Source organism: Canis lupus, chromosome 23 (assembly GCF_011100685.1).
Source record: "Canis lupus familiaris isolate Mischka breed German Shepherd chromosome 23, alternate assembly UU_Cfam_GSD_1.0, whole genome shotgun sequence".
NCBI classification, from domain to species: Eukaryota; Metazoa; Chordata; class Mammalia; order Carnivora; family Canidae; genus Canis; species Canis lupus.
Genome location: NC_049244.1, coordinates 34,347,389 through 34,369,293, shown reverse-complemented (window position 1 = coordinate 34,369,293; position 21,905 = coordinate 34,347,389). Strand labels below are relative to the sequence as shown.

The following is a 21,905-nucleotide window of genomic DNA, read 5'->3' as shown; positions in this document are numbered from 1 at the left end:
ATGCAGAAATCCAAAGTGACTGGTGACTTGGATCACTTGAGAAAAACACCAAAAACAGCATTGCTGGTGTGATGTGAATACAGTAACATGTCCATAATGGAAACACAGGAAAAGCAACATGTTTTGTATGGCCTGGCAAGGCTTTATAAAGACTTTGACTTTTTTTTCTGAGTGGTTAGAAAACCATTGCCTTTCTTTAAGGTAATAGATTTGTTTTGATAAATATTTAAATATACTGTACAAAAAGGTTTATCAGCTGTGAAGCTGTCATTTCATATATTTTATCTATTGTGTTTTGGGGTTTGGGTGTTTTTAAATTATTTAAGGCAAGAGGGTAAATCTGTAACCTATTGCTCCCTCTTGGTTGGAAGCAGATGTCTGCCACTTTTCTAATATTTCATGTAAATGAAATTGTATATTTTGTAGTTTTTTCTATTTTGCTTCTTTCATTCAGCATAATGCTTCTGTGATTCATGCATATTGTTGTATTTATCAGTAGCTTGTTTCTTGTTACTGCTGAGTAGAATTCTATTGTTCAGATGCACCACAGTTTTATAATTTAAAAATTTTTAACTTATTATATTTTTATTTTAATCCAGCAACACAGTTTTTTAAATTAATTCTGAGTGACCAGTATTTTAAACCTTTATACTGAAGTATAATTGATATTCAACATTCTGCTCACAAATAAAGTTAAAAATGTATTAAGTTTTGACATACATATATACCTATGAAATCATCACCACAATCAAGATGATAAACATAAAGTTTCCTTATGCCTCTTTATAATCTTTTCTTCCCTCTCCTTTCCACCTCTATCCTTGGACAACCATTGATGACCTTTTTGCATTCTCTAGAATTTTATACAATGTAATCATACAGTATGATTGTCTTTTTTGTCTGACTTTTTTCACTCAGAATGAAAACATATCCATGAATGTTCATGGCTGCTGTACCTGCAGTAGCCAAAGAATGGAAACAGTTCAAATGTCCCTCAACATTTGGTGAATGGATAAATCAATTGTAGGACATCCATATAGTGGAATATTACCCAGCAAGAGAAAGGAACAAACTATTGAAATATCTGAAACATGGATGAATTTCAAAATGATTATGATGAGTAAAAAAAGCTAGACAAAATCAGTATATACTTTATGGGTTCCATTTCTAGAAAATTGAAAACTGTAGAAAATGCAAACTATATTACAAAAGCAAACTATATTATAGTTGCTTGGGGATAGGGAGTGGTGAGGAGGGTGTGAGTGAGTAATTACAAAAGGGCATGAGGAATCTTTCAGGAGTGATATATTCACTGACTTAGGATGGTAGTTTCATGGGCATATACATATGTAAAAACTTATTAAATTTTACATTTTAAATACGTGTATTTTATTTGTCAAATCTCAATAAATCTGTTAAAACAAAAAAACAACTAGGGAGCATTTTCCCAATAAACTTGATTAAATGAAGAGATAAATGTCAACATATGTCCAGGGGTAGAAACTCAGTAGAGGAGGCAGATCATAAACATGCAAAGAAGGTGGGTGGGTGATGAGTGAATAGGTGATAGGGATTAAGAGTACACTTTATCATGATGAGCACTGAGAAATGTATAGAACTCTTGAATTCTTAAATCACTGTATTGTACACCTGACACTAGTAAGATATTGTATGTTAACTACACTGGAATTAAAGTAAAAAAATGTAAACATATAAACAAGGAAGATCAAGTCATTCAGCAGGAGTTACCCTAAAACTGACGTGTTGGGGGGGGGTATGTATGTATGTATGTATGTATAGAAAGTCTACTGTAGCCTCAGAGTCCAGGAAAGGCTTCTCTAAGGAAGACATATTGGAGTTGACACCTGAGTGATATGAAAGGACAACATGTTAAGAATAGGACATAGCTTTCCAGATAAAAGAAGCAGCTGATATAAAAGGTCTCAGGTGGAGCCTACTCATCACATTCAAGGGACAAGAGAAAGGCCATTAGGGTTGGAGCAACTGAAGATGGGAGAGGCAGCAGCATTGCAATCAGGCAGGGTCTTGAGTCCCTGAAAGGAAGGACAGAAAACTCTATGGTTCTTGCCTCTTCCAAGATTCTACTGCATTCATCTTGTCACTGTAATTATTCTGTAAAATGTTTGAGGTCAGTGTCCATGGCTTTTGTTTTTTTCTAGATCCCAGATCAGTTCATATTGGATGCTTGATTTAGTGCTTGTTAATTTATTGCTTATCATGTGAATTATATCTAAAATATACTGAGTTTAATCTCCTTGAGAACTATTCTGTGTTCTTTCTTAAATCAAACTCATTCCTCTATTACAAAAGGAGAGCCATTGACTTTGAGAATTTGATGTTCCCTGCATCAATGCTACTCTTGAATTCTGGAAGTTTTGCTTTTGATTTTCTGATAGGCAGAATAATGTTTAGAAAGGAAAGCTGAAGCTTGCTGGAAAAGATTCACTTGGATAAGCAGAACCTTAGGAAATATATCACCCATCCCACAGAAATTCACCAGACATATATTGGGTGCCTGCTGTGTGCCATGTTCTGTGCTCAGCCATGGTGGGATCACATTGTTGGGTCACAAGCATAGACTCTGGAATCAGACCGTCAGGGTTCAGATTCTGGCTTTACCAATTATAAGCTGTAGGACCGGGTAAAAGTTAGCTAACTAGTCTTATCTTTCATTTTCTTTTCGGTAAAATGGGGATAATAATAAAACCTGCTTTGTAAGTAGTAGTGAGGGTCAGAAAAGATAATATATATAAAGTTTTTGGAATAATGCCTAAAGAATTTTTGCATAGGTACTGAAAAATCTGGCTATGGGCATACACATTTGACATATTTGTGTTGAACTCAAGGATCCCAGATAATGGCTACAGCCCTTCAAAAGGTAAGGGCCTGCCCATGGTAGCTGTGCTCTGAGGCCCAGGGGCAGGAGGCCAGTGGGCTTTGCAGAATGTCAGCATGAGCTACAGCTACACAGAAACAACCCTGCACGGTGGGACATCTCAGAGTGGTATTGACCTCGGCCCTTATTACTTGCCCATCTTTTCATTTGACATTCGATTAAAATCATGGCAGGAAAGAACTGGAGGTTAGGGTTTGTGTCAGTCCTTACTTTTCTATCATTACATTATACTAGCACCCTGGGACTAGGGCAATAGAAAGACAATTTTTATAAGATCAGTAAATAACCTTCAAGCAGATAAAGAATTATTACATAAGGAATGGTGTATCGTTAATTATTCTCCATTTCTACGGGGGACAGGCAGTGAAAGTATGTTTGGCATTCCACGGGAGAGAGAAGTTGGCTAACGGGAAGAACTTCTTGACAAGGGGGCTATTAAATGCTATAATGTATTATTAAGGATTGTGGATAAGTCTCTTACTAGAAAACATTTTAAAATAGCAGAGCTAGTTGTCTATCTGTAATGGTTAAGTTGGTCCTGCTTGGTGGCACTGAACAAAGGAAGATTTCCAGCAGCCTGTGGTTGCATTGAAGCAGACAATGATACTCAACAGTGTTTACTAAACTCTCATTCTGTGTCCAGAGTACTGCTGCTGGGGATACAGGCCTGAACCAGAAATAGGCCCTACTCTCAGTGAGCTCACATGTAAAACCAAGTGTCCCGGGGGACCAAGTGTCCTGGGTTTGAGGGTATGTGGAGGTCGAAGAGAACCATGGGTGGCTGACTACATGTTTCCCATACCGGACCTTGGATACCTGGTAGATGGGCCCCAAGGCACATATGCCCATTCAGCATGCCCATATGAAGCAGATCTTCCTGGTTTCTGTTGAATAGATGGCTACAAAGGTGACCCTTAGGCTGTTCAGCTTCAGTCCCTATCTGTACACCTGTGGACTTATATCACAACTGTAAACCTGTCCAGGCAGCTCTCTCTCACTCTTGGCTCACAGTTATGAGAGTCTAAGGGCTAAGATTTTCCACTCTGACTCTCTTATCCCTGTGAGAGTTTAATAAGCCTAAGAAAGATTGATTGAAAAGAATAGATGATCTACTTGGCTCTGAGAATGAAAAGTCCTGAAAACATCAGCCTCTCATCTTACTGAGGTGGTACAGTCCTTGTTAGGAGCACAGGCTTAGGAAACAGGCAGAAGAATGGTCACTTTCTATTGAGTGACTGGGCCTACTTACCTAACTCCTCCACATATCAGCTTCTGCATCTGTAAGGAAATGAGATAGTATATGTGGGAGGAGTGTGACCAGCTGGCCTCAATTTGCTGTGGGACACAGGATCCATTCTATCATTATCCTCTAAAAAACAGGAAGGTTTGTGGGCACATCCCTCAGTGGCTCCTAAGATGTCTGGTCCGTGGGTGATTGAACCCAGACAACGAACAAGCCAGTGAGTGAGTGGAAGGAGAGAAAAAAAGTGCGGAGCCCAGAGATGCCAATATTTAATTTTATTTTTTTTATCTTTTTTTATAAGATTTTTAAAATTTATTCATGAGAGACAGAGAGAGAGAGAGAGAGAGGCAGAGACACAGGCAGAGGGAGAAGGAAGCTCCATGCAGGGAGCCTGACGTGGGACTCGATCCCGGGTCTCCAGGATCATGCCCTGGGCTGAAGGCAGCGATAAACCGCTGAGCTACCTGGGCTGCCCGATGCCAATATTTTATGGACAAGATTAATAATTAAAATATGTTTCTTTGTGTTGATTTGTACCTTGCTAATAATATTTAGTACCAATTAGGTTTTTAAAATCTGTATTACAAACCCTGTAATCATTAGAAATACTTCACTAGGCCTGTGTGTGTCTGTGTGTATGTGCATGCATTCCCTTTGACTATTTAGGGATGCCTTGCAAAAGATGCATCTAGAAAATGGAACAGTGTTTAAAATACCAAATGTAATTTCTGAACTGGACTCCCACAGCAGTTATTATCTGCTCTTTCTTTCTTTTTTTTTTTTTTTTTTGAATTCCATTTCTTTCTTTTTTTAATTATTTATTTACTTAAGTAATCTCTACACTCCATGTGGGGCTGAAACTCACCACCCTAAGGTCAAGAGTAGCATGTGCTCTTCCAACTGAGCCAGCCAGGCACCCTAGTTATTATCTCTTCCTGGTCCTCTATGAGCCATGCAGTGTCTAGTTGTAACTCTTCCATTGCCCTAAGTGCATACAGAACTTTTCAGACAGACAGAACTGGCACACACTCCTCTGGGAATAGCCTGTTTGATTCCAGCACTACTTTGAAACTACTTCCAACTGCTAAAATGTTTTCTCACTTTCCCTTTGACCACAGTTTCCTCCTCTCCCCCTCTCTCCTTGTTCAGACTCATCTCATCTCTCTGTCTCCTTCATTCTCTGTCCCTCTCCTCTTCCCTCTCCTCTATCTTTCCCTCTCCTGTCCTTTCCCCTCCCCTCTCCTGCCCTCCCTTCCCCTCTCCTCTCTTTCCTCCCCTCTCCCTTTTCCTCTCCCCTCTTCCCTCTCCTCTCCCCTCCCCTCAGTCTCTCTCTTTGACAAACATACCCTTCTCAATCCTGCAGCCACACACAGACAGCACATCTTTCTATCACTACAGTTTCTTCTTATTTCCTACCAGTTCCTGTCCTCGATGCCCTGCAAATGAGCAGTTGGGGTGGAGCATGAACAGTCAGGAATATTTGATCCTGGGATGTGAGGTGTGCATGTGTGGAGGTTTTGGGAAGGAAGTGAGGATGTGATACAGGAGAGCACGGCTCCCCCTGGGCAGCAGCCTTCGGTTCCTATGCTCACCACAGATGAGATGATGGGTGTTTTGTTCTCTGTCCAGCTGCTCCTTCCAGTAACATGTGGAACAAATGTCTCTTTTGGACCATGATGAGGCAGCGTGGATGGGTCTGTAGCATCGCTGCATTTGGACTCTCAGCTGGTTTTATTTCCTATTGAACCTTTAATGGAAACGCATACACAGCAAGTCAAGGCCTGTCCCTTTTCCCTTTTTTCTTTTTTTTTTTCTTTTTCTTTTTTTTTTTTTTTATTTCTTCCAGGAGTGCTGATGATAAGGAAAGCGATGTCTAAATCTTCTTAATGGTGTTTATGCAAGCAGTTTTGCTTAGCCGCAGACTGCACAGCCCCCTCCCCGGCCCCCTCCCCTCCCATCACCCTGCTAATATTGCTGCTTCATTCCCTTCCCTGTTGGCTATTACTATGGACTACAGCAAATCTAAAACTAAATAATCCCCTTAGTGTCAAGTTTTCGGGGCTGAGCAAATAAATCTAACGAAATGCATTATCTAGGCGGAGGAGGCTGTTGTAAGGGGGAAAAGATGAAAGCTATTTTATTTTAAGGCAGAGAATAAACTGTCCATCGTTTGGGGCTCAATTGTAATTTTAAGTATTGTTATTTTATTTTACTTAACTACTGTACATGCCCTTTTTTGATTGTAATTAAAAACCCCTGCAAAGCTTCTAAAGGCTAGAATTAAAGGGAGGAAGAGGGAATGAGGATCTAGTGAGGGAGTTATGCAAATTCCTTCCAGTCCAGGTAGTTCTAATATTCTGATCAGGCCAGGGTGCTATGAATGCACAATGGCACTTCTTTTCTTCTCTTTTGTACACTCTCACATCTTGGATGGGGACAGGGACCAGAGCAAAGACATTAACAGAACAGAGAAATGAGAAGTTGTGTTTATTTAGGAGAAGAAATACCAGTCGGTGTATAGTCTGTGTGTGAAGCAGTTTTCCTTGCAGAAGGAAAGGAAGAGTTTCTGTCCCCTTTCTACCCATTTTTAAGGCCAGCTTCAAGGTCTAGGGAGCCTCTCAGTCAGCTGGGCTGAGGTCTTGCGTACCAGGTTCTTCCTCCTATTGGCTTTTTCTTAAGCACCCCAGAGAGGCACAGTTCAATGAAGCTTGGTCTTTGAGCTTTACAAGTCTGAAATGGGAAATGTAGCCAAGATGGGTAGAAACAGTCAACAGATGCTCTCTATTTATTTGCTCACTTACTCATACACTTATTTATGAATTCATTCTTCAAAAAAATTGAGCATTAACCAAGTTCCAGAGATTATTCTGGGCACAGAGATTATATAGCAATGAATAAAACAAAATTGTCCTCATGGAGAGGGGAGACAGACAGAAAACAAACAAACAAAAAAGGTTAAAACAGTCAAAAGTGGTGACAAGTGTTATAAAGAAAAGTTGAGTAAGGGTGATAGGAAGAGACAAGGAGATCATAAAGGACCTCCTGTCTCATTCATTTATTCAACAAATGTTAATTGAGCACCTACGAGAACCAGGCCCTGTTCCAGGCTCTGGGGATGCAACAATGAGCAAAGTAGACAAATTTTATGCCTTCATTGAGTTTATATTCTGCTAGGAGAAAGTTTCAATAAACAAGGCAAGGAAAATGTGTACTGAGAAAATTAAAGTCTAAAGAGAAAGGGAGTGGGGCATTGGGAAGTAGAAATTTTAGCTACAGTGACATTTGAGCAGAGACCTGAATTGAGGGAGTGAACTGCATGAATACCTGAGAGTAGAATGTTACAGACAGAACAACCAGTACGAAGACCCTGAAGTGGAGCCCAAGCTTGGCATGTTAGAAGAAGAACAGAGAAGCCAGTGTGGCTGCAGCAGACTGAGTGCAAGAAAGTGGGCACTAATATGGGGCTCAGCAAAGTGAACCACCCCTGTGTTCTGAAGGCCTCTGTTGCTTTCTTCTGTCACCATGGCCATTGCTGTTTGTCCCAGAGTGTTTACGCATCTGTCTCTGCATCACAAAAAGAGACATCTTTTTATCCTCTGAATCCTCAGCACTTGACACATTTAGATGAAACATGAAATGAGTAAATGACACTTGTCCTTTTTTTCCTGATTCACACTTTTAATCTATTTTTTATGAGAAAAATCCTTGTTGGCAACCCACCTCAAAAATCTCTCTATACCGAGAAGCTTCAATTTCAATCTCCCTCACTCTTCTGTATGGTAAGGCCCCTCCTCAAAGAAAGAAACCTGGTAACAGAATAACACAGTCTTACTGACTTACTGCATCAATAGGGAATACTACCATACAGGCGATTCTTAAATGGGGTTTTATAATGAAAATGGGGTGCACAGTTTTTATTGCTTATGGGCTGAGCTTGGAAGTTCTTAGGGTAGGATATAAGAAGAGGGTAGTCTTTGGTTTAGTTGTTTTCTCAGGATGAGGGATGATGCCAACAAAGCGAGGTTCTGAGCAAAGAAGCTGGAGTTCTTAAAGTCACAGACATTCTGCAGTTGTGACTGCATGACTGATGGCAGTAGATGTGCTGGTTCAGATCCCTTTTACAAGGTAAATGACCCCCAATTGCTTTAGTTTTTTCTCGTATCTGTTTAGCACCCCCTTTAGGCAGGGCCACTGAGAGCCATACAGAGAAGTCTCAGAAATTCTCTTCAAGCTCTGAGCACAGGGCTCTGAGATGGACACAGCCCAGGTAGAAATTTAAAGACCTGCATTTCCTGCATGATGGCAGTGCCATGCCAAGACTTCTGGGAGATTTAAATAGAGACACATGAAACTGCCTCTGGCAATTTTCCATGAGAAAGATTGCGTTCTACAGATGCAGGCTCCAAGACAAAAGAGAACAAGGTATAGATGAAAAAGATTGTTTACTTTTTTATTCTGAAATTATTTTAGACTTACAGAGAAGTTGCAAAAAGTAGTTCAGAGAATTCAATTATATCCTTCATCCAGCCTAATGTTAACAATTGATACAACAATCATACAATTCTCAAAACTAGGAATTCACATTTCATCTTGGTACTGGTACCACACCATTAACTAAACTACAGACCTTATTTGAAGGAAATTTCTTTTTAAGGCAGACTAGCCTCCCTCTGATAAGTGTTAAACTCTGATAAGAGCAAAATTCAGCATCATAGTAAAGTTCTGTGCCATCTGTTGCTCTATAACAAACTGCTAGAAACATAGTACCTTAAAACAACAGTTCTTTATTGTTACATCCCATGATTCTGTGGGGAGGAAATTTGGACAAGGTGTAATGGGGATAGCTTCTCTCTACTTCCTGATTTCTAGGTTCTCAACTGAAAGACTCAAATGACAAGGGTGGAAGTAACGGGGGACTGGCCATGGATCAGCATCTCTATCTTCACATGGCTAGCTTGGGCTTCCTCACAACGTGGTGGCCTTGGGGTAGTTGAGCTCCTTCCATGGTGGCTCAGGGCAGGGTAAGGAAGCAAAACCTGATAGTCCTCTTAGAAGTTGGGCCCAGGATGGGCATTGCATCTCTTCTCCCATACTCTGGATCAAAGCAGACACATGTAAGCCCAGATTGAAGAGGAGTGCCGATGTGTCGCCTCATGATCAGAAGAGTGTCAAAGAATCTGCCATCAGTTTTACTGAGCTATAGGAAACAGTTGTATCAGCTAATTCCATGTGTTAGAGAGGAGCAAGTTACCTTAAAGCTGTTCCTGGACAGTGCTTTGGAGCGCAGCTTTATACATCTGCTCAGGACGATCCATGGTAGCTCTCACATCACATGGACAGAGTCGATTAGTTGCAACAAAGACTGCATGGCTTATCAAGCTAGAAATATTTACTGTTTGACCTTTCATAAGAAAAGTTTTCTGACCATGATTTAAAGAATAAAAGTTTAACTGCAAAAAAAATTTCTTTATTCTGATAAAGTCACTTGGGAGGCCTTTACCCCTTACTTTGTAGGGAGAAGAAATGAAAAGAAGGTCTTTCTTCCTCTACATGGTTTAGCAAAATCTATCCCACATCTTGGTATCCAGAGCTCTGAAGGACCAGGGGTTTTCTTGGAAGTAAGGTTCATAGTTAAGGGAGACTGTGGCATGGGATGACAGTGATTCTGGTCAAAGTCAGTGGACAGAAAAAGACACCAAGACCATCTATAGATGAATGGATAAAGAAGGTGTAGTATATATACAAAATGGAATGTTAGTCATAAAAACAAATGAAATCTTGTCATTTGTGACAACATGGATGGACCTAAAGGGTATCATGCTAAGTAAAATAAGTCAGACAGAAAAAGACAAATGCCATCTGATTTCATTTATGTATAGAGTCTAAGAAACAAATGAACAAACAACAAAAATAGAAACAGACTTGTAAATACAGAGAATAAACCAGTAGTTTCCAGAGGGGAGAGGGGTGAAGGAGATGGCTGAAATAGGTGAAGGAGATTAAGAGGTACAAACGTCTAGTAAGAAGACAAATAAGTCATGGGGATGAGAAGTATAGCATAAGGAATATAGTCAGTAATATCATAACTTTGATGACAGATGATTACTATATTTATGGTGAACATTTCATAATGTTTATAATTGTTAAATCACTGTTGTACATTTAAAACTAATATAATATTATATGTCAACTGTATTTTAATTAAAAATAAAGAACTAGGAAAAGAAAAGGGCACCATGATCCTTAGGGAGGAGCTAACTGATAGGAAGGGACATCAGGATTAATGACCCAGGCCACATATGATCCTACAGGTTTGGAGGAAAGACGTAATTCCAGCAGCCCCACTGGACCCAGCCATCCTGACATAATAGCTTTGCTCTGAAAATAAAACATTTACTATGTGCATGTGACATGGAGAGGGTACCATCCTGGACTGTGTGGCATCTGTACGAAAGAGAATCAAGGCAGTGGCAGACAAGGACCCACCAGGGACAGAAGTAATGGGCAGACTACCGAGTTCCCTTCTGCTGGAAATTAGAAGTAGGACTTACTCCTCCAGGTTGCTGGACAGATCTAGGGAAGGGAGAAAGATCTTAGGAAGGGAGACAGCAGACCGGCTCATAAAAGCAAAGAGGTACCTGTATAACAGGAAAATTTGAAAGGGTGTGGGTTTTGTTTCTTCTGGCCCTAAAGAAGTGAAGAGGATCAGTCAATTATAGCAAAGATCAGCAAACATTTTCGGTAAAGGACTAGGGAGTATTTTAAGCTTATAGGACATATGGTCTTTATCACAGCTACTCAACTGTGTACATATCATAGCATGAAAGCAGCCACAGAAAATACATAAACAGATGATATTTTTAATTATGGGCACTGAAATATGAATTTTATATATACTTAACATGTTATAAAATATTATTTTTAAAAATTTTTTCTCATTTAAACATGTAAAAACCATTCTTAGCTCACAAGCCACACAAAAATGAGGAATGGACCAGATTTGGCCTGTGGGTCACAGTTTGCCAACCCCTGAGTTATAGTAATAATGTATTATTCATTTGGGGTTTTTTACTTACCTAGGATGTTAGACAATATTTTATTATCTCATTCAAGAAGTCAAAAGATAGGTAATTCCTGGGTTGGTTAATTCAGAAACATTCGGATTCATCTTCTACATTACTCAGTGCTGCCATTAGAATTGAGGTCAGAGACCAAGGAGGATACAGTAGCTCCAAACATCACCTCCTTACCAGTGGTTCTCCAATGTTAGCATGTAGCAGATCATCTCCGGAAATTGTTAAAATACAGTAGCGGGGGCCCACCTCCAGAATTTCTGTTTTAGTAGGTCTGGGATAGGTCCTGAGAAGTTATTTGTTGGTTGGTTGGTTTGTTTGTTTTTAGTACTCAGAGCTAAGATTTATTACAACAAAAGGATACAAAACAAAATTAGCAAAGGGAAAAGGCGCATGAGGTAAAGGCTGGAGGAAATCACATACAAGCTTTCCAGAGCCCTCTCGACACTGGATACATTTAATTCCTCCAGCAATGGGTTGTGACAACACATACAAGATGTTGTCTACCAAGGAAGATCACTAGAGACTCAGTGCCCAGTGTTTTCACTGAGGGATATTCACATAAGCATTTTCTGCCTAGTAGGTACCAAAATTCCAGAAAGCAGCTGTTCAGTATAAATGATATTACTTTTAAAGTTTAGGCATAGTGAACTATTCTGAACAGGGAGTGATGGGAACCCTCCTGAGATCCAGTTTTCAGACACCTTGTAAGCAGGACCTTCTAAGGAAAGCAGTCACCAGGCCTGCTATGCTAACATTTTTTAAAGTTTTTTATTTAAAATCAATTTAATTAACATATAGTGTATTATTGGCTTCAGAGGTAGAATTTAGCAATTCATCAGTTACATATAACACACAATGCTCATACATCGAATGTCCTCCTTAACACCCATAACTCATCCCCCCACCCCCTGCCCCTCCAGCAATGCTCAGTTTACTTCCTATAGTTAAGATTCTTTTATGGTGTGTCTCCCTGTTTTCATCTTATCTTATTTTTCCTTCCTTCTCCTTATTCTTTATATATTTATCTGTCAATGGGCATCTGGGCTTTTTCCATATTTTGGCTATGGTGCTATAAATATTAGGGTGCATGTGTCCCTTCAAATCACTGTTTGTATCCTTTGGATAAATACTTAGTAGTGTAATTGCTGGGTTGTAGGGTAGCTTTGTTTTTAACTTTTTGAGGAACCACCATACTGTTTTCAAGAGTGGCTGTACCAGTTTGCATCTCCACCAACAATGTAAGAGGGTTCCTCTTTCTCCACCAACATCTGCTGTTTCCTGAGTTGTTAGTTTTAGCTATCTGACTGGTGTGAGGTGGTATCTCATTGTGGTTTTGATTTGTATTTCCCTGGTGCTGAGTGATGTTGAGTACTTTTTCATGTGTCTGTTGGCATTTGTATGTCTTCTTTGGAGAAATGTATAGGTCTTCTGCCCATCTCTTGACTGGAATTTTTGGTTTTTGGGTGTTGAGTGTGATAAGTTCTTTATAGATTTTGGATACTAGTCCTTTATCTGATATTTGGAAATATCTTTTCTCATTCCATAGGTTGCCTTTTAGTTTTGTCAACTGTTTCCTTTGCAAAAGCTTTTTATGTTGATGAAATCCCAATAGTTAACTTTTGAGAATATATATTATTAACAAGTTGCCCAATGTTGTTATTGTTGCTGTTTGGGGACCACACTTTGAGAACTACCAGTTCCTTTAAGCCCACTGTTAGGAAATAGGCTTGTGCAAAGCAGGGGCTTTTTCTTTGTAGCCTTTTACTTCTTATAGGGGAGGGAAATCCTTCTTTAAAGAAGGAAATCTTCTCTCTTTATATTTCTTTGTCCAGAACTGGTTCACTTCAAAGCTAATCAATGGCTTGACCAACTGTGATTCATTCCTGAAGCCGGACAAATGACAATTCAACTGAAATTAAATTTCTATCACAGAATCAAGATAGAAGGTTTCTAGCTCCAGCACTTAGCCAACTAAGTCTTCCCTCTTTAACCTCCGAACTTGTGAAGCAGGAATCTTTAGGTTGAAAAACCTTTCCAGTGCCAGCTGTGACCACCTGGGATGTGGCAAAGTATTACTCCCTTATCTCATTGCTCTGTCAGTTCAGCTGGCTTTGCTGTACCACCTGGGTACAAGGCAGGGAGGTCAGCTCTGAACCTTATGAGCAATTCAATCAGTCTTTCTTTAATATTTTGTCTGAAGAGAACAGACTAATGATGGGGCTCTTAACTGGGTTTTGTTATCCTCTAGAAAGTTTTCTGTGAACAGATAGGAACAGTTAAGTATTCAATCAAACATCAAAATTGGAATGAGTCTAGTCCAAGAATTTCAGCTTCCAAGTTAGGACAGAATCTTTCATAACAAAGTATCTATCTCATTATGGAATTTTTATTTTACTTCAACAGGATCCAAGTGATTCACTAACATTTTTATTAATATTTCTCATATCCTACCTCAGTTGCATTATATTGATACTAGTATAATCAGTAATTTCCTCAAGGCCACACAATAAAGCCTTTTAAGAAAGACGAGCCAAGAAATATTCTATAGGGAATAAACCATGTGTGTCATTACCCAAAGAATCTGAAGTTGACTTCCTAGGAAATAATCACTCTGTAAATTAAGAATCAATACTACAGTAGCTCTAACCTTTATACCATGATTTCCAGTGTGAACTCAACTTCAAAGAAATAACCCAGAAACAGTATAAAATCCTAAAAAGGCTGACCCTACTAAATTATCTTGGCTGCCCTTCCAGTCTCATTCTCTTGGCTTCCTTGAACTTGAAGACAAACATTATCCTTATCTCTAGTAAACTAGACTTGGGAAGATGAATTTTAAAATGCCAAAGATTATGCCATGATTTCTGTCAAAGACAAAGAGATTAAAGAAACAGTCAGCAAGGAAGGTAATGATGACTGCTCATATTTTGAAAAACAGTCTGGCTGTAGTAGGTTATAATAAAATAGGCACAAATTAACCCCTGATAGCTCTGAAAAAGGGGAAGACTATATGGTCACACACTCAGATGAAGGCTTTAATAACTGAGAAGATGCTTTGGTTACTAAAGATGTATCTGTTTTTAAAGGGAACCTGATTTTTTTAAAACTCTTTCTAGCTTAGAAAAAGATACCACAATGATCAATTTAGAGGTGTAAGCAAGGTTGAGGATACATGCTAAGATATTTTGCTTGTCTTCCACTTAAACTCCAACTATACAACTGAAGGCTAGGTTGGTTGGTGTTCATTGTCTGACCTCACAGTGAAGTAGCCAACTAATTCAGACCACAGAGAAGAAATGTGGATCTCAGCTCTTAGGAAGGGTTCTTCTATTTCTTTTTTAGGATGGGTTCTTCTAAAACAGAGATACTTTCTTCCAAATGTGGGAAGTTGTATCTGCTAAGGAAAACTTGCTCCAATACTCCAAATCCCTAAACCCATTATTCTTTTCAATGGAAAAATAGAGATCTTTCTGATGTCATCTCAGCACAAAAACCCAAAATTAAAATTATGGTAAAATGGGAACATAGTTATAGTCTTGGTTGTGACCTAAGCCAGGCTGACAAATACATGACATGCTATGGGTTCAGTCCTAAATTTTATCCATTACAGACACAGCTAACTGATCAAGGAAACTCATTATCCTCAACACAAGTATCTAGACATGAATGGGTGTTCATTTTCATAGCCACTAGCTACATCTGGCTATTGAGCACTTGAATATGACTAGTCTGTACTGACATGTGCTTGCATGTAAAACAAACATTATATTTTGAAAACGTAGTTAAAATATATATAAAATATTTAATAATTTTATATCTTGGGGCACCTGGGTGGCGCAGTTGGCTAAGCATCTGCCTTCAGCTCAAGTCATGATCCCAGGGTGCTGGGATTGAGCCTTGCATCAGGCTCCCTTGCTTGCTGGGGAATCTCCTACTCCCTCTCCCTCTGCCCCTCCTCCTTGCTGGTGATCTCTCTTTCAAATAAGTAAATCTTTTAAAATATAATTTTATATCTTGAAGATTTTAGATATATTGAGTTAAACTACACACACACACACACACACACACATATCATTGATAAATCCTGTTTCTTTTTTTAAAAAAAACATGATTTCTAGAAAAATCATTAACATTACACATGGGAACCCCTCAGCACATGGTCAAATGATCTTTGAGAAGGATGTCAAGTCTATACAGTGGGAAAAAGGATAATTTTTTCAATAAATCATGCTGGGAAAACTGGATAGCCACATGTCAAAGAATGAAACTGGACCGTTATCTTACACCATGTTCAAAAATGAACTCAAAATGGAGTAAAGATAAGAATAAGACCTGAAACTGAAAAACTCCAATAAGAAAACCAAGGAGAGCTTCATGACATTGAATTTTCCCATGATTTCTTGGATATGGCACCAAAAGCACAGGCAACAAAAGTAAAAATGGAGAGGATGCAGAGAAAAGGGAACCCTCTTACACTGTTGGTGGGAATGTGAAATGGTGCAGTCACTCTGGAAAACTGTGTGGAGGTTCCTCAAAGAGTTAAAAATAGACCTGCCCTACGGCCCAGCAATTGCACTGCTGGGAATTTACCCCAAAGATGCAGATGCAATGAAACGCCAGGACACCTGTACCCGATGTTTCTAGCAGCAATGTCCACAATAGCCAAACTGTGGAAGGAGCCTTGGTGTCCATCAAAAGATGAATGGATAAAGAAGATGTGGTTTATGTATACAATGGAATATAACTCAGCCATTAGAAATGACAGATACCCACCATTTGCTTCGACGTGGATGGAACTGGAGGGTATTATGCTGAGTGAAGTAAGTCAATCGGAGAAGGACAAACATTATATGGTCTCATTCATTTGGGGAATATAAATAATAGTGAAAGGGAATAGAAGGGAAGGGAGAAGAAATGGGTAGGAAATATCAGAAAGGGAGACAGAAGATGAAGACTCCTAACTCTGGGAAATGAACTAGGGGTGGTGGAAGGGGAGGAGGGCGGGGGGTGGGGATGAATGGGTGATGGGCACTGAAGGGGGCACTTGACAGGATGAGCACTGGGTGTTATTCTGTATGTTGGCAAATTGAACACCAATAAAAATAAATTTATTATTAAAAAAAAGTAAAAATGGACAAATGAGACTACGTCAAACTTAAAAGTTTCTGCACAGCAATGGAAACAACAGAGTGAATAGGCAACCTACAGAATGGGAGAAAATACTTGCAAATTATATATCTGAAAAATGGTTACTAGGTAGGATATACAAAGAACTCCTACAATTCAATGCCACAAAACAAATAATTTAATTAAGAAATGGGCAAAGAACTTGAATAGACTTTTCTTAAAGAAGATATACAAATGGCCAACAAACACGTGACAGATGCTCAACTTCCCTAATCCATAGGGAAATGCAGATAAAAACCACAATGAGGTATCACCTCATACTTGTTAGGATGGCCACTGTCAACAAACAAAGGCAGAAAATATCAAATATTAAAGATGATATGAAGAAATCAGAATGCTTGTACACTATTGGTAGGATTATAAAATAGTATACCCACTCTGGAAAATATACGGAATTTCCTCAAAAAATTTAAAATGGAGTTACCATATGATCCAAAAACCCCACTTCTGGGTATTTGTCCAAAAGACTTGAAAGTAGGATCTTGAAGAAATATTTACATACTCATGTTCATTGCAGCATTATTCACAAAAGCCAAGATGTAGAAACAACCCACAGGTTTGTCAATGGATGAATAAATAATAAAAATGTGATACATACATTAAAATAGAATAATATGCAGCCTTAAACAAGGAAATCCTGTCACATGCTACATCATACATGAACCTTATGCTAAGTGAAATAAGCCAGTCACAAAAGGACAAATACTGTCTGATTCCATGCATAGAAAGTATTTAAAATAGTCAGAACCAAAGAGAGAGTAGAGAAGAGGCTGCCAAGGACCAGAGGAGGGGGGACAGGGAGTTTGTGTTTAATGGGCATAAAGTTCAGTTTTTCAAGATGAACAATTTCCAGAGAACTGATGCATAACCAGTTGCATATAATTAAAACTACTGTACTGTGCCCTTAAAATGGTTAAGAGGGTACATTCTGTGTCATGTGTTTTTTACCACATTTTAAAAAATTTACAAATGTGGCTCACTTTTATGTTTCCCATATTTCTATCAGACAGCACTGCTCGAGATAGCCACTGCCTGTCAGTCAGAGTTGGCACACAAGACAAAACCTATTGGCCATGACAGGCCTGCCTGAGCAGTAGTGTCATGTTTTCTCAGATCTGGAGCTAAATTGAAATTTTCCACTTTTTAAAGAATGTTTATTAGAACAGTTGGTTGCAAAGCATTTTTAAAACCTAAAAATCAAAGGATAATAACAATACATATACACACACACACATATATAGTTGTATATCATATGTTACAATATTATATATCATATATATTTAATAACTGTATTTGGGGATCAAATTATAGATTATGAAGACAATAAAAGGGATTTTAAGGAGTATTTGGCAGAGACTTCATACCCTGTCAACTGGAGAGATGAGGCCCAGGCTGTGAGAAGCTTTCCTAAAGTCACACAGAGCTCTTTGAACCCAGAACCTCTACTTCCTCTTCTCTCCACCAGCACTGCCTCTGGCTCATTCTAATTCCTCCTGTTACCTATAGGCTGTGACCAGGTGGTTTTGTAACATTCTGTGCTTTTCTCAACCGAAAGTCCTTCCCTCATTGTTTAATCATCCCATAAGCCTTTTCATTCTGAGTTCTTCCCAGGGACCAGAGAACAGATTATCTCTCTCCATGTCTTTACCCTTCTACCCTCCCTTGGTCAGAGTGAGAAAGTGAAGTTCACATTGGTGTGTCCCTCTCCAGGCTCAGAATGTGAACCACCAGGACTGATTTCCCATTACATGTTTTCCTGCAGGCAAACCATCCTAAATTCACTTTAAACAAAAGGAGAAATACACCTCTCACTCCTTAGCTTTCCCCCCTGCTTCTCTCTAGATCATTTTCTGCTCCTGGAAACTAATGACCAGTGGCATTAGTTTCTAGAATGAGCCAGTGGTTCCAGCAGTGCTGGTAGGGAAAGAAGGAGGGTGGGGGTTTTGGATTCAAAGACCTCTGTGTGACTTTAGGAATGCTTCCAGTGGTTCCCTTGGCAACAACTCCGTTACAAACTTTCTCCAAGCACAAACTTCTTTCTACTAAAGGGACTTAGTCCATTCCTGCTAAGAAAACTTTTTATAGTAACACTTTAAACTGTTTAGAACAGGTCTGGGACCAGGGTTGTGTTGTTTTGTTTTGTTTTGTTTTGTTTTGAAGTTGGTTTCATTTCATTTATATTGCTAAGACCTGGACACCTGAAGATTGTATTCCTTAGAGGAATAAAGACATTTCTCTCACCTTGTTTTCCTTTGGACTAATTATCTAGGAGGTTCCCTTTCTGTGCTGAAGAAGCCTCAATAGGTTTGGCAGGAGACACTTGTGACACCGTCATCTGGGGCTCAGAAATGGAGTTAGGAGTAAGGGGCAAATTTTTTTTAAAGGAACAAAGCTTAGGTATTTTTTAAGATGCTGATTTAGTGGGTTATTGAAAATGCTGCCCACATAGCCTTTTAACCCTCAAAGATATCAGATAACTTTTTTCTTGCAGTGAGATGAAGTGGCTGTCATTATCTCCGAAGGTCTGTATCATATTGGAATCTGTCAGTGCAGGTCAGGGAGTCTGCGGCGCTCTGGGCCCAGCTCGGGGACTGAATTACATTTCCCCGGCACAATGGCTGCAGAATGGGTGGGTGCTTTGTCATTTAAACTGCATAAAGAGGCAGAAATTGATTTTTATTGTGGATCTTCATATCTAATAAAGCTCCAAGGGGCTCTTTTCTTCTCCGATTGAATAGCCATTGAATGCTTTCAATCTAGTTCTGTGTTTCATGCCTAAACTGAATAGCGGGAAGGCAGAAAATAGATGGGGGAAAAGAGGCCAAGTCACTTTCCAGATTGAAAAGGATATGGCAGAGAAATAAATAAAAAAAAATAAAATAAAATAAGACTATTTGGAAAAGCATTTAAGTGGAAAGGGGAACTTTCTTGATGCTCTGGGGGGAAAATTGCTTTTTGAGGTGTGTGTGCACGTGTGTGTGTGTGTGTGTCTGTATACACACGAACACATGTGCAAATCCACTTGTAGATGTGTGTGGGCAACTGGAGTACTTTATGTGCACTGTAAAAATCTGTTTATGATCAACTGGCCCAGAGCTAAAGTGCTAACCACAAACTTACCTCTCAAAGCCCCCCTGCCTATCTTAAGGGCCTCAATGCAAAGAAATCTCAGCCAGACAGGCTCCAGGCTCTAGGACCAGGGGCTGGAGGTTGGGGGTGGGGAGGAACGTGCAGTTCCTTTTGCAGAGACCCTGGAAGATTATGGGCCCTGGATTCTTATCCGATGCACACAGATGTCCTATAACCTCTCAATTTAATAATCCAGAAGAGAATTATAATGCTCCTGGATACTTGCACTGCAAAATCCTGACTTCCCTCTCTTGAATGGGGCTTCCTAGTTATCAAGGCTTTTGAATTTTCATCCCAGTCAATCCTCTAAAAAGCAGCCCTGAATCTTAAGAACTCTACGAATGTTCATGCTTTCAACCATGGACCCCAGACATCCAGCTCACCAGAAATGTGCTCCGCGCCTCCTCTATTTGCAGCCCTACACTAATGATAAAATTCTAGTGTGGACCCTGGAAGACTAGGAGGCTAAAGATGCTGCCACCAATTTGCCCCTCAGGGAGAAAGCTTCCTTGAGAAAGAACCATTACAGAGAGCAGAAAAGACCCTGGACAAGAACAAGAACAAAATCAGGAATCCTTGGATCCAGCTCTACCTGAAGCTAGACTTTTCACTAAACTTTCTTTCGGGGGGCACCTGGATAGTGCAGTCAATTAAGCATCTGACTCGTGGTTTCAGGGCTCAGGTCATGATCTCATGGGTCATGGGAATGGAGCCCTGCATGGGGCTCTGTGCTTGGCAAGAAGTCTGCTTGAGACTCTGCCCTTCCCTCACTCAGGCACACACACACTCTCTCTCTCTTGCTCTCACTCTAAAATAAATAAATAAATCTTTAAAAAAATAAATAAACTTTCTATTTAAATAAGCCAGTATGTTCCCTTTGCACTCAGTTCAGTTTGCTTTGGTCCCTTGCAAAGAAAACAGACTTTATTTACATATTAGATAACTATTATTTGTAGAAAGATTTTTAATATTTAGTTTAGAAGGTTCTTTTCATGTACACAATCTCACTTAATGTAATCACATAAATACCTTCATGGGGTAGAATCTTTATATATAATATTCAAAAAAATCTCTTTTCAGATAAAAATGCTACATTTCAGAAATGATGAAACTGAGATCTAGAAAGAGATTAGTGACATCCCAAATTGGAGCACCAAAAATCAGATTCAGTCCCCCTCAGTCTAGGTCCTGCTTCTCTGAACTCCATCTAAGATTGGCATGTCCATCCATCTAGGAGCCTAAAGCAAGACTCTTTCCTGTGCACATCTAATGGGTCACCAAGTTCCTAGGTTCCACCTCCTTATGTCCTAGAATCTGTCCTTCCCCCTCCATTCTCACCATCACATAGATGCTCTCCTGCTTCTTCAAATTCCATGGTGACCTGCTAACTGCTGCCCTCTTTCTGCCTCACCTCACTCTGGTCCATGCTTCTCACAGCTATTGGAGGAAGGTTTTTGCAACTGAACCCTAGGCAGGTGCTCTTGCACTTAAAATTCTTCACTTGCATTCCAGAAGACTTAGGATTTATTTAAAACTCACACTCTGGTACATTTTAAAATCTATTTTGCCTAGTTTCACATCATGACCCAGCATGCACACACATATGCACACAGTTATTGAAACAAAATATTTAATATCATACCTCTTACTATATGAGATACTTTCTGATATTTTCCATCCCCTTCTGCTCTATTCTATATTTTCCTTAAAAACGTTGGACATGACTCTGTCAATCAGGGGTTCTTAACACAAGGTCAATAGTTACTTTCATTGAGGCTGTGAATATATTTTAGAGGGTGGGTTCATAAATTTTATTTTTAAAAAAATTTTATTTATTTATTCATGAGAGACAGACAGAGAGAGAGAGAGAGAGAGAGAAGCAAAGACACAGGCAGAGGGAGAAGCAGGCTCCATGCAGGGAACCTGATGTGGGACTCGATCCTGGGTCTCCAGGATCATGCCCTGGGCCAAAGGCAGGCGCTAAACCACTGAGCCACCCAGGGATCCCTGAGGGTTCATAAACTTTAATGGAAAAACTTACATCTTCATTTTCACTAGCTGAAACTGAAATTTAATGTTTCCATTATTAGCATAGACAACAAACTACAGTAGTATTTGTACTACCTGTGATTTTACCACCCATAGAACTCTCAGATGTTTAGATCATTGAGTGTATCCTGAAATAGTGTTCATCCTTATCACCACTTAAAAATTATGCCCCAATCTTCCCAGAGAACTCTGCCCTCTTCTTTACCTATTATATTTCCCCTGGGCCTTGCTGGACTGTGATATATCGGTATGCATACTCAGACTCACTCACAAACATATGATGAAAATCATACATACATGTAGT

The 21,905-nt window shown here is 39.5% G+C and overlaps 2 long non-coding RNA genes across 2 annotated transcripts in view; one reads left to right on the top strand and one right to left on the bottom strand.

Annotated features, from left to right (window-relative positions):
• Positions 1 to 6,757: 6,757 nt before the first annotated feature.
• LOC111091954 lies at positions 6,758 to 18,298 on the bottom strand. Its single transcript, XR_005376728.1, has 3 exons — positions 17,788 to 18,298; positions 7,881 to 7,966; positions 6,758 to 6,890 (listed from the first exon to the last, which is right to left on the bottom strand). It is a non-coding gene; the product is annotated as an uncharacterized LOC111091954 (long non-coding RNA).
• The window catches only part of LOC119877424, a 112,898-nt gene continuing 99,209 nt past the window's right edge, over positions 8,217 to 21,905 (top strand). The window contains exon 1 of the long non-coding RNA XR_005376727.1: positions 8,217 to 8,285. This is a non-coding gene — a long non-coding RNA (uncharacterized LOC119877424). The remainder of the gene's footprint in view (positions 8,286 to 21,905) is intronic.